This window comes from Haliotis cracherodii, unplaced genomic scaffold (genome assembly GCF_022045235.1).
Source record: "Haliotis cracherodii isolate W230 unplaced genomic scaffold, xgHalCrac1.p SCAF_14, whole genome shotgun sequence".
Classification (NCBI taxonomy): Eukaryota; Metazoa; Mollusca; class Gastropoda; order Lepetellida; family Haliotidae; genus Haliotis; species Haliotis cracherodii.
The window spans coordinates 23,775,013-23,789,130 of NW_027266269.1; positions in this window are offsets into that span (position 1 = coordinate 23,775,013).

The window sequence follows — 14,118 nt, forward strand, 5'->3', positions numbered from 1 at the left end:
ATCAAGTTAAGTCAATTTATTCATGTTCATTAAAATGAAAGTGGATCATATTCATTGCATACATTGCCAAATGAGAACCCAGCCGTTTATATCCTAGCGATAGCCAATGGTTATCGTACTTCTGTTGTTGATGTAATTATTATCATGTATATGAACAGCGTGTCGACCCGAGTTGCTGGTCACACTCTTGGTCAACGCCTACCAGTGTCCGTGTAATAAAGGCTGTCCATTCAATAAGACTTATGTCTTATGTTCGATCCCATATGGTCAGTCTGTGTTCGGGGGCACGGGTGACCCAGTCGTCTAAGGCGCCGCGATTCGCTGTGCAGAGTTGCGTCCCTTGGTCGTGTCAGAAACCTATGATTGTGGGTTCGAATACCGGTTCGTCCCAATTATGTTTCCAGGTTTGTCAGCACCATACCCGTGCTCGTGGGTTTCACGAAAGTGGTAAACGTCTGAGACCTGCATCACTTCGGGCTTTCCTCCCACATTAAGCTGACACGCCGCGATGTAACTGGAATACTGTTAAAAGCGGCGTTAAACCCAACTCACTCACTCACTCAGTCTGTGTTCTTGTTACGCCATAACTTCCTAAACTATACTCAGGATAAGTACGTGGCATTAAGTTACACTATGATATAGCAACGCGGAGAAAGTATCAGCTGTGTCCGCCATTTCGGTATCTTGAGAGTCTTACGAGAGCGATATGCCGCGAGATTATGACATCATCAACACACCACGAGAAGAGGCGGTCGGGTAGCCTAGTGGTTAAAGCGTCCGCTCGTCACGCCGAAGACCCGGGTTCGAATCCCGACATGGGTACAATGTGTGAAGCCCTTTTCTGGTGTCCCCCGCCGTCATATTGCTGGAATATTGCTAAAAGCGGCGTAAAACCATACTCACTCACCTATCACTCATGCAATCAAAAATCTCACCTTGTATTACGCACTTGGCTGCCCTACTTAAGGACCGGCCATTTTAGATTCTGGTGTTTATTGTTTATTTACAGCTTGTAACAGTTGTAGAGAAAGGTCCCAGCTGTGTGACGGCGGTCTGTAAATAATCGAGTCTGGACCAAACAATCCAGTGCTTGACATCATGAGCATCGATTCATGCAATTGGGATACGATGACATGCATCAACCAAGTCAGCGATAAATCACTGGATTGTCTGATCCAGACTGTATTATTTACGGATATAGCTGGAATATTGCTGAGTGCGGCATAAAGAAATATGAATTTAAAAGTTAAGTCATTAAAGTGAAACCTTATCGTCGAGCACAGTTGGCGCACTAACGTCACATAATAAAAACACTATTGGATAATCAAGTGTCACATTTTGGGCCGTCCGTAATTTCTAACGTTGTCCGTCCTTTCTTACGTTGTCCGTCCTTTGTAACGTTGTCCGTCCTTTCTTACGTTGTCCGTCCTTTGTAACGTTGTCCGTCCTTTCTTACGTTGTCCGTCCTTTCTTACGTTGTCCGTCCTTTCTTACGTTGTCCGTCCTTTGTAACGTTGTCCGTCCTTTGTAACGTTGTCCGTCCTTTCTTACGTTGTCCGTCCTTTCTTACGTTGTCCGTCCTTTGTAACGTTGTCCGTCCTTTGTAACGTTGTCCGTCCTTTGTAACGTTGTCCGTCCTTTGTAACGTTGTCCGCCCTTTGTAACGTTGTCCGTCCTTTCTTACGTTGTCCGTCATTTGTAACGTTGTCCGTCCTTTGTAACGTTGTCCGTCCTTTGTAACGTTATCCGTCCTTTGTAACGTTGTCCGTCATTTGTAACGTTGTCCGTCCTTTGTAACGTTGTCCGTCCTTTGTAACGTTATCCGTCCTTTGTAACGTTGTCCGTCATTTGTAACGTTGTCCGTCCTTTGTAACGTTGTCCGTCCTTTCTTACGTTGTCCGTCCTTTGTAACGTTGTCCGTCCTTTGTAACGTTGTCCGTCCTTTCTAACGTTGTCCGTCATTTGTAACGTTGTCCGTCATTTGTAACGTTGTCCGTCCTTTGTAACGTTGTCCGACCTTTGTAACGTTGTCCGTCCTTTGTAACGTTGTCCGTCCTTTGTAACGTTGTCCGTCATTTGTAACGTTGTCCGTCCTTTCTTACGTTGTCCGTCCTTTGTAACGTTGTCCGTCATTTGTAACGTTGTCCGTCATTTGTAACGTTGTCCGTCTTTTGTAACGTTGTCCGTCCTTTGTAACGTTGTCCGTCATTTCTAACGTTGTCCGCCCTTTGTAACGTTGTCCGTCCTTTGTAACGTTGTCCGTCCTTTGTAACGTTGTCCGTCATTTGTAACGTTGTCCGTCCTTTGTAACGTTGTCCGTCCTTTGTAACGTTGTCCGTCATTTCTAACGTTGTCCGTCATTTGTAACGTTGTCCGTCCTTTGTAACGTTGTCCGTCCTTTGTAACGTTGTCCGTCCTTTGTAACGTTGTCCGTCCTTTCTTACGTTGTCCGTCATTTGTAACGTTGTCCGTCCTTTGTAACGTTGTCCGCCCTTTGTAACATTGTCCGCCCTTTGTAACGTTGTCCGTCCTTTGTAACGTTGTCCGTCCTTTGTAACGTTGTCCGTCCTTTGTAACGATGTCTGTCCTTTGTAACGTTGTCCGTCCATTGTAACGTTGTCCATCCTTTGTAACGTTGTCCGTCCTTTGTAACGTTGTCCGTCCTTTGTAACGTTGTCCGTCCTTTCTAACGTTGTCCGTCCTTTCTTACGTTGTCCGTCCTTTGTAACGTTGTCCGTCCTTTGTAACGTTGTCCGTCCTTTCTTACGTTGTCCGTCCTTTGTAACGTTGTCCGTCATTTGTATTGGGGGCGGTCGGGTAGCCCAGTGGTTAAAGCGTTTGCTTGTCACGTCGAAGACCCGGGTTCGAATCCCGACATGGGTGCAATGTGTGAAGGCCGTTTCTGATGTCCCCCGCCGTCATATTGCTGTAATATTGCTAACAGCGGCGTAAAACCATACTCACTCACTCACTATTACATTTACCTATTCTGCTGATTAGCTTACCATACAGAAAGCAGATAGACATGGGTACGTACATACCGGTAACAAAATATGAATGGCACCAATATGAATTGGTGAGTCGAAGGAGAAAGAAGGTCTTCCCTCGGCTGTGGCGGGACAAAAAGTGGCATTTGAAAGTGTCCACGTCACAACCCACGAGACACTGTTTGTAAGACAACCAGGAGTAAGAGTGGGAGATGAAGCGTACGTAAAATGAAATAGAGACAACTCTTGGCAACTAACCCTAAATATATCCGGCGATATATGAATCAAATGTTGAGGTGAAACTTTAATCAAATATTTTTCCTGGTTTGTCTGTCTGTCTGTCTGCAGGACACGTCTCTGTTTCACAAGGTTTAGATAAGCATAAAATAAATCTAAATCAAGTTAAGTCAATTTATTCATGTTCATTAAAATGAAAGTGGATCATATTCATTGCATACATTGTCAAATGAGAACCCAGCCGTTTATATCCTAGCGATAGCCAATGGTTATCGTACTTCTTTTGTTGATGTAATTATTATCATGTATATGAATAGCGTGTCGACCCGAGTTAGTGGTCACACTCTTGGTCAACGCCTACCAGTGTCCGTTTAATAAAGGCTGTCCATTCAATAAGACTTATGTATTATGTTCGATCCCATATGGTCAGTCTGTGTTCGGGGGCACGGGTGACCCAGTCGTCTAAGGCGCCGCGATTCGCTGTGCAGAGTTGCGTCCCTTGGTCGTGTCAGAAACCTATGATTGTGGGTTCGAATACCGGTTCGTCCCAATTATGTTTCCAGGTTTGTCAGCACCATACCCGTGCTCGTGGGTTTCACCGAAGTGGTGAACGTCTGAGGCCTGCATCACTTCGGGCTTTCCTCCCACATTAAGCTGACACGCCGCGATGTAACTGGAATACTGTTAAAAGCGGCGTTAAACCCAACTCACTCACTCACTCAGTCTGTGTTCTTGTTACGCCATCACTTCCTAAACTATACTCAGGATAAGTACGTGGCATTAAGTTACACTATGATAAGGCAACGCGGAGAAAGTATCAGCTGTGTCCGCCATTTCGGTGTCTTGAGAGTCTTACGAGAGCGATATGCCGCGAGATTATGACATCATCGACACACCATGAGAAGGGGCGGTCGGGTAGCCTAGTGGTTAAAGCGTTCGCTCGTCTCGCCGAAGACCCGGGTTCGAATCCCGACATGGGCACAATGTGTGAAGCCCATTTCTGGTGTACCCCGCCGTGATATTGCTGGAATATTGCTAAAAGTGGCGTATAACCATACTCACTCACCTATCACTCATGCAATCAAAAATCTCACCTTGTATTACGCACTTGGCTGCCCTACTTAAGGACCGGCCATTTTAGATTCTGGTGTTTATTGTTTATTTACAGCTTGTAACAGTTGTAGAGAAAGGTCCCAGCTGTGTGACGGCGGTCTGTAAATAATCGAGTCTGGACCAAACAATCCAGTGCTTGACATCATGAGCATCGATTCATGCAATTGGGATACGATGACATGCATCAACCAAGTCAGCGATAAATCACTGGATTGTCTGATCCAGACTGTATTATTTACGGATATAGCTGGAATATTGCTGAGTGCGGCATAAAGAAATATGAATTTAAAAGTTAAGTCATTAAAGTGAAACCTTATCGTCGAGCACAGTTGGCGCACTAACGTCACATAATAAAAACACTATTGGATAATCAAGTGTCACATTTTGGGCCGTCCGTAATTTCTAACGTTGTCCATCCTTTCTTACGTTGTCCGTCCTTTGTAACGTTGTCCGTCCTTTGTAACGTTGTCCGTCCTTTGTAACGTTGTCCATCCTTTGTAACGTTGTCTGTCCTTTGTAACGTTGTCCGTCCTTTGTAACGTTGTCCGTCCTTTGTAACGTTGTCCATCCTTTGTAACGTTGTCCGTCCTTTGTAACGTTGTCTGTCCTTTGTAACGTTGTCCGTCCTTTGTAACGTTGTCTGTCCTTTGTAACGTTGTCCGTCCTTTGTAACGTTGTCCATCCTTTGTAACGTTGTCTGTCCTTTGTAACGTTGTCCGTCCTTTGTAACGTTGTCCGTCCTTTGTAACGTTGTCCATCCTTTGTAACGTTGTCCGTCCTTTGTAACGTTGTCCGTCCTTTGTAACGTTGTCCGTCCTTTGTAACGTTGTCCGTCCTTTCTTACGTTGTCCGTCCTTTGTAACGTTGTCCGTCCTTTCTTACGTTGTCCGTCCTTTGTAACGTTGTCCGTCATTTGTAACGTTGTCCGTCCTTTGTAACGTTGTCCGTCATTTGTAACGTTGTCCGTCCTTTCTTACGTTGTCCGTCCTTTGTAACGTTGTCCGTCATTTCTAACGTTGTCCGTCATTTGTAACGTTGTCCGTCATTTGTAACGTTGTCCGTCCTTTGTAACGTTGTCCGTCCTTTGTAACGTTGTCCGTCCTTTCTTACGTTGTCCGTCCTTTGTAACGTTGTCCGTCCTTTGTAACGTTGTCCGCCCTTTGTAACATTGTCCGCCCTTTGTAACGTTGTCTGTCCTTTGTAACGATGTCCGTCCTTTGTAACGTTGTCCGTCCTTTGTAACGTTGTCCGTCATTTGTAACGATGTCCGTCCTTTGTAACGTTGTCCGTCCTTTGTAACGTTGTCCATCCTTTGTAACGTTGTCCGTCCTTTGTAACGTTGTCCGTCCTTTGTAACGTTGTCCGTCCTTTCTAACGTTGTCCGTCCTTTCTTACGTTGTCCGTCATTTGTAACGTTGTCCATCCTTTGTAACGTTGTCCGTCCTTTGTAACGTTGTCCGTCCTTTGTAACGTTGTCTGTCCTTTGTAACGTTGTCCGTCCTTTGTAACGTTGTCCATCCTTTGTAACGTTGTCCGTCCTTTGTAACGTTGTCCATCCTTTGTAACGTTGTCCGTCCTTTGTAACGTTGTCCGTCCTTTGTAACGTTGTCCGTCCTTTGTAACGTTGTCCGTCCTTTCTTACGTTGTCCGTCATTTGTAACGTTGTCCGTCCTTTCTTACGTTGTCCGTCCTTTGTAACGTTGTCCGTCATTTCTAACGTTGTCCGTCATTTGTAACGTTGTCCGTCATTTGTAACGTTGTCCGTCATTTGTAACGTTGTCCGTCCTTTGTAACGTTGTCCGTCCTTTGTAACGTTGTCCGTCCTTTCTTACGTTGTCCGTCCTTTGTAACGTTGTCCGTCCTTTGTAACGTTGTCCGCCCTTTGTAACATTGTCCGCCCTTTGTAACGTTGTCTGTCCTTTGTAACGATGTCCGTCCTTTGTAACGTTGTCCGTCCTTTGTAACGTTGTCCGTCCTTTGTAACGATGTCCGTCCTTTGTAACGTTGTCCGTCCTTTGTAACGTTGTCCATCCTTTGTAACGTTGTCCGTCCTTTGTAACGTTGTCCGTCCTTTCTAACGTTGTCCGTCCTTTCTAACGTTGTCCGTCCTTTCTTACGTTGTCCGTCCTTTGTAACGTTGTCCGTCCTTTGTAACGTTGTCCGTCCTTTCTTACGTTGTCCGTCCTTTGTAACGTTGTCCGTCATTTGTATTGGGGGCGGTCGGGTAGCCCAGTGGTTAAAGCGTTTGCTTGTCACGTCGAAGACCCGGGTTCGAATCCCGACATGGGTACAATGTGTGAAGGCCGTTTCTGGTGTCCCCCGCCGTGATATTGCTGGAATATTGCTAACAGCGGCGTAAAACCATACTCACTCACTCACTATTACATTTACCTATTCTGCTGATTAGCTTCCCATACAGAAAGCAGATAGACATGGGTACGTACATACCGGTAACAAAATATGAATGGCACCAATATGAATTGGTGAGTCGAAGGAGAAAGAAGGTCTTCCCTCGGCTGTGGCGGGACAAAAAGTGGCATTTGAAAGTGTCCACGTCACAACCCACGAGACACTGTTTGTAAGACAACAAGGAGTAAGAGTGGGAGATGAAGCGTACGTAAAATGAAATAGAGACAACTCTTGGCAACTAACCCTAAATATATCCGGCGATATATGAATCAAATGTTGAGGTGAAACTTTAATCAAATATTTTTCCTGGTTTTGTCTGTCTGTCTGTCTGCAGGACACGTCTCTGTTTCACAAGGTTTAGATAAGCATAAAATAAATCTAAATCAAGTTAAGTCAATTTATTCATGTTCATTAAAATGAAAGTGGATCATATTCATTGCATACATTGTCAAATGAGAACCCAGCCGTTTATATCCTAGCGATAGCCAATGGTTATCGTACTTCTTTTGTTGATGTAATTATTATCATGTATATGAATAGCGTGTCGACCCGAGTTAGTGGTCACACTCTTGGTCAACGCCTACCAGTGTCCGTGTAATAAAGGCTGTCCATTCAATAAGACTTATGTATTATGTTCGATCCCATATGGTCAGTCTGTGTTCGGGGGCACGGGTGACCCAGTCGTCTAAGGCGCCGCGATTCGCTGTGCAGAGTTGCGTCCCTTGGTCGTGTCAGAAACCTATGATTGTGGGTTCGAATACCGGTTCGTCCCAATTATGTTTCCAGGTTTGTCAGCACCATACCCGTGCTCGTGGGTTTCACCGAAGTGGTGAACGTCTGAGGCCTGCATCACTTCGGGCTTTCCTCCCACATTAAGCTGACACGCCGCGATGTAACTGGAATACTGTTAAAAGCGGCGTTAAACCCAACTCACTCACTCACTCAGTCTGTGTTCTTGTTACGCCATCACTTCCTAAACTATACTCAGGATAAGTACGTGGCATTAAGTTACACTATGATAAGGCAACGCGGAGAAAGTATCAGCTGTGTCCGCCATTTCGGTGTCTTGAGAGTCTTACGAGAGCGATATGCCGCGAGATTATGACATCATCGACACACCATGAGAAGGGGCGGTCGGGTAGCCTAGTGGTTAAAGCGTTCGCTCGTCTCGCCGAAGACCCGGGTTCGAATCCCGACATGGGCACAATGTGTGAAGCCCATTTCTGGTGTACCCCGCCGTGATATTGCTGGAATATTGCTAAAAGTGGCGTATAACCATACTCACTCACCTATCACTCATGCAATCAAAAATCTCACCTTGTATTACGCACTTGGCTGCCCTACTTAAGGACCGGCCATTTTAGATTCTGGTGTTTATTGTTTATTTACAGCTTGTAACAGTTGTAGAGAAAGGTCCCAGCTGTGTGACGGCGGTCTGTAAATAATCGAGTCTGGACCAAACAATCCAGTGCTTGACATCATGAGCATCGATTCATGCAATTGGGATACGATGACATGCATCAACCAAGTCAGCGATAAATCACTGGATTGTCTGATCCAGACTGTATTATTTACGGATATAGCTGGAATATTGCTGAGTGCGGCATAAAGAAATATGAATTTAAAAGTTAAGTCATTAAAGTGAAACCTTATCGTCGAGCACAGTTGGCGCACTAACGTCACATAATAAAAACACTATTGGATAATCAAGTGTCACATTTTGGGCCGTCCGTAATTTCTAACGTTGTCCATCCTTTCTTACGTTGTCCGTCCTTTGTAACGTTGTCCGTCCTTTGTAACGTTGTCCGTCCTTTGTAACGTTGTCCATCCTTTGTAACGTTGTCTGTCCTTTGTAACGTTGTCCGTCCTTTGTAACGTTGTCCGTCCTTTGTAACGTTGTCCATCCTTTGTAACGTTGTCCGTCCTTTGTAACGTTGTCTGTCCTTTGTAACGTTGTCCGTCCTTTGTAACGTTGTCCATCCTTTGTAACGTTGTCCGTCCTTTGTAACGTTGTCCGTCCTTTGTAACGTTGTCCGTCCTTTCTTACGTTGTCCGTCATTTGTAACGTTGTCCGGTCCTTTCTTACGTTGTCCGTCCTTTGTAACGTTGTCCGTCATTTGTAACGTTGTCCGTCCTTTGTAACGTTGTCCGTCATTTGTAACGTTGTCCGTCCTTTCTTACGTTGTCCGTCCTTTGTAACGTTGTCCGCCCTTTGTAACGTTGTCCGTCCTTTGTAACGTTGTCCGTCCTTTCTTACGTTGTCCGTCCTTTGTAACGTTGTCCGTCCTTTGTAACGTTGTCCGTCCTTTGTAACGTTGTCCGTCATTTCTAACGTTGTCCGTCATTTGTAACGTTGTCCGTCATTTGTAACGTTGTCTGTCCTTTGTAACGTTGTCCGTCCTTTCTTACGTTGTCCGTCATTTGTAACGTTGTCCGTCCTTTGTAACGTTGTCCGTCATTTTAATTGGGGGCGGTCGGGTAGCCTAGTGGTTAAAGCGTCTGCTTGTCACGTCGAAGACCTGGGTTCGATTCCTGACATGGGTACAATGTGTGAAGCCCATTTCTGGTGTCCCCCGCCGTCATATTGCTGGAATATTGCTAAAAGCGGCGTAAAACCATACTCACTCACTCACTATTACATTTACCTATTCTACTGATTAGCTTCCCATACAGAAAGCAGATAGACATGGATACGTACATACCGGTTACAAAATATGAATGGCACCAATATGAATTGATGAGTCGAAGGAGAAAGAAGGTCTTCCCTCGGCTGTGGCGGGACAAAAAGTGGCATTTGAAAGTGTCCACGTCACAACCCACGAGACACTGTTTGTAAGACAACAAGGAGTAAGAGTGGGAGATGAAGCGTACGTAAAATGAAATAGAGACAACTCTTGGCAACTAACCCTAAATATATCCGGCGATATATGAATCAAATGTTGAGGTGAAACTTTAATCAAATATTTTTCCTGGTTTGTCTGTCTGTCTGTCTGCCTGTCTGTCTGTCTGCAGGACACGTCTCTGTTTCACAAGGTTTAGATAAGCATAAAATAAATCTAAATCAAGTTAAGTCAATTTATTCATGTTCATTAAAATGAAAGTTGATCATATTCATTGCATACATTGCCAAATGAGAACCCAGCCGTTTATATCCAAACGATAGCCAATGGTTATCGTACTTCTGTTGTTGATGTAATTATTATCATGTATATGAACAGCGTGTCGACCCGAGTTGCTGGTCACACTCTTGGTCAACGCCTACCAGTGTCTGTGTAATATAGGCTCCACATTCAATAAGACTTCTGTCTTATGTTCGATCCCATATGGTCAGTCTGTGTTCGGGGGTACGGGTGACCCAGTCGTCTAAGGCGCCGCGATTCGCTGTGCAGAGTTGCGTCCCTTGGTCGTGTCAGAAACCTATGATTGTGGGTTCGAATACCGGTTCGTCCCAATTATGTTTCCAGGTTTGTCAGCACCATACCCGTGCTCGTGGGTTTCACCGAAGTGGTAAACGTCTGAGACCTGCATCACTTCGGGCTTTCCTCCCACATTAAGCTGACACGCCGCGATGTAACTGGAATATTGTTAAAAGCGGCGTTAAACCCAACTCACTCACTCACTCAGTCTGTGTTCTTGTTACGCCATAACTTCCTAAACTATACTCAGGATAAGTACGTGGCATTAAGTTACACTATGATATAGCAACGCGTAGAAAGTATCACCTGTGTCCGCCATTTCGGTGTCTTGAGAGTCTTACGAGAGCGATATGCCGCGAGATTATGACATCATCAACACACCACGAGAAGAGGCGGTCGGGTAGCCTAGTGGTTAAAGCGTCCGCTCGTCACCGAAGACCCGGGTTCGAATCCCGACATGTGTACAATGTGTGAATGCCGTTTCTGGTGTCCACCGCCGTGATATTGCTGGAATATTGCTAAAAGCGGCGTATAACCAAACTCACTCACACCACGAGAACAAAACTCGTTTGGCAAAGGACATGGCAACTACTTTTTTATAATCATGTTATTCCTAGGTATTCTTGCGACAGTAACGACAGTGACTTCAATCAGACCACCCTTACGTAATAATCGCTCTACACAACGTTAAATATCCGATCATATTTTGAAACTTCTTGAGAGCCAAATCGGAGCTGGGGCGAAAACGTACCTTATGTATATTTTATTTTTAAAAAACCAACAACACAGAAACAATATGACACCATTATACCTTAAACATCTATTACCCCACTCTGTCGGGTCAAACATAATTTACATACAACCTTTGAGCCGCTCATAAGATCCGGGTTAGAATTGGTCTTCAGCAACCCATGCTTGTCGTAAGAGGCGACTAACGGGATCGGGTGGTCAGGCTCGCAGACTTGGTTGATGCATGCCATCGTATCTCAATTGCGTAGATTGATGCTCATGATGTCAGTCCCTGGATTGTCTGGTCCAGACTCGATTACTTACAGACCGCCGTCATATAGCTGGAATATTGCTGAGTGCGGTGTTGTTGTTTATTGTTAACGTTGTAGGTATGTGCCGACAGAATGTAAATATTATGATGTATGTTTTGAAATAGATCAACCATATAAAACCGAATTATCATATTTTCATATATTAATGCAAAATATCAATTCAGTACAAAAACTGACGAGCAAGTTTATCTACCGCAATCCAGCTTTATGACGGTGGCATGTAAACAATCGAGCCTGTATTATCAATATTATGAGCAACGACCGTCGCCGACACGCAATCAGCCAAGTCACCGAGCCTGACCTCCCGCCGAACGACCGGCATAGGCTGTTGGGAATCTATTCTAACCGATGTCAGCACGGGTGTCTGTGCGTGTGTGTCTGTGCGTGTGTGTCTGTGCGTGTGTGTCTGTGAGGGTGTGTCTGTGAGGGTGTCTGTGAGGGTGTCTGTGTGGGTGTGTCTGTGTGTGTCTATGTGTGTCTGTGTGTGTCTGTGAGGGTGTCTATGTGGATGTCTATGTGTGTCTGTACGTGTGTGTCTGTGCGTGTGTGTCTGTGCGTGTGTGTCTGTGAGGGTGTCTGTGTGGGTGTCTGTGCGTGTGTGTCTGTGCGTGTGTGCCTATGTGGGTGTCTATGTGTGTGTCTATGTGAGTGTCTATGTGTGTCTGTGTGTGTCTGTGAGGGTGTCTATGTGGATGTCTATGTGTGTCTGTACGTGTGTGTGTCTGTGTGTGTGTCTGTGTGGATGTCTTTGCTGGTATTTATACAGGGTACCTGTAATGGGATGTCCTCGGCGATAGCGAGAACTTGTATCTGATTTTAATGAGATTGAGATAATCTAAGCATGTGATTAATCATGTTTTCTTTATTTAAACTTTAATTGTTTATTGTGAAGCATGTTTATCTCGGCAGCCGTTGTAATATGCAGCCGACTCGTCTTGCTTCATAACAAGGGCTGATCACTGTTCGGATTAACGAGACTGATTAATGAGTGATTTCAATAATTCGTTGCAAATTAGGTGTGTCGAAGTCGGAGTGCGAGACTGTCGGATTAACGGGTCTAAATAGCACTGATTTAATCGGTTCCCATCATTAGTGTCGGATAAGGCCGAATGTCGGATTAATGAGACTTGGTGATACTAATGAACTAAGTTTTTATACGAGTATACTGTATTTATACCAGGTGGCAGAAGCACATACAGCTGCATCAACACAATCATGTTAGTTAACATGCAGAATGACATGTAAGCTGGCTCAACATGGGGTGGGACTCTGGTTTTCGAACCCACCGCTAGTGGTTCCTGGCTTGTTCTGTCATATTGTTCTGTCATATTTGGACACTCTTACCCCAAAATATATTTGACATTAAATGGTTTATACATCTATTCCATTTTGCTTTAAATTAGGGGCGGTCGGGTAGCCTAGTGGTTAAAGCGTTCGCTCGTCACGCCGAAGACCCGGGTTCGATTCCCGACATGGGTACAGTGTGTGAAGCCCATTTCTGGTGTCCCCCGCCGTGATATTGCTGGAATATTGCTAAAAGCGGCGTGAAACCTTACTCACTCACTCACTGTGGCCTGGTCATCAGACATAGCATTGTCCTATTGCTCAGCTGGTACTGTTTGGTTGTTTGTTATTGATCATCTTCAAGTTACATCTGTTGTCATCAACAGAATATAACACTTGCTTCAATTTGAAATTTATGTGAATGCCTCGGGCAAACTAAAAAAAATATTTCACAAGAGATATTAATTAAGTTCAAGCTTGTTAATGCTACGAACAACAGCTATGCACGTAGCTAGGCAAGTTGGGTTATATATATTATGCATACACCGGGCGAACTACAACCACAGATGCTACAGCTAAGTTAAGGACCTGAAATTATACGAATGTTGTAAGTAGATCGTGTCTTGTAACCAGTTCTGACCAGCTTTCATTTTAACAACAAGCATCCTTTCGAAACGACTGACAAAGCGCGATAGAAATACGAACACGTCATGTTTATTTTTAGTTGGGGAAATCCAACTTAAACTTGGCCTATTTCTATTGGTCGAACCAGTCCAGACCAGGTTGCCTATTGTTATTTCCCATTGGCTGGGGTTGTTACAGTTATATAGGTCCATTGCTTCACATGTCCTTCAGGACATACGCCGGGACATTCTCTTGTGGAGGAAAGGCGTGAATATTAGTCTGTGGAGATTACCTTATTGTGCTGAGTGAGAAAAAATGTCTATTGAGTTCCATTGTATATTGTTGTACATGCACTATTACTTAGCTTTGAACACTATGACTCTGATTCCCATCCCTCTCTCTCCCATTCCTTGATCGATCCACCCCTCACCAACACACCTTGATCGATCCACCCATCTCCTCCTGCCTTTGATCGATCCAACCCTCGCCAACACACATTGATCGATACACCCCTCTCTCACACCTTGATCGATCCACCCATCTCCTCCTCCCTTTGATCGATCCATCCCTTACCAACACACCTTGATCGATACACCCTCTCTCACACCTTGATCGATCAACCCCACTCCTCCACCCTTTGATCGATACACCCCTTACCAACACACCTTGATCGATACACCCCTCTCTCACACCTTGATAGATCCACCCCTCACCTCCACACCTTGATCGATACACCCCTCTCTCACACCTTGATCGATACACCCTCTCTCACACCTTGATCGATCAACCCCACTCCTCCACCCTTTGATCGATACACCCCTTACCAACACACCTTGATCGATACACCCCTCTCTCACACCTTGATAGATCCACCCCTCACCTCCACACCTTGATCGATACACCCCTCTCTCACACCTTGATCGATCAACCCCTCTCCTCCACCCTTTGATCGATCCATCCCTCACCAACACACCTTGATCGATACAC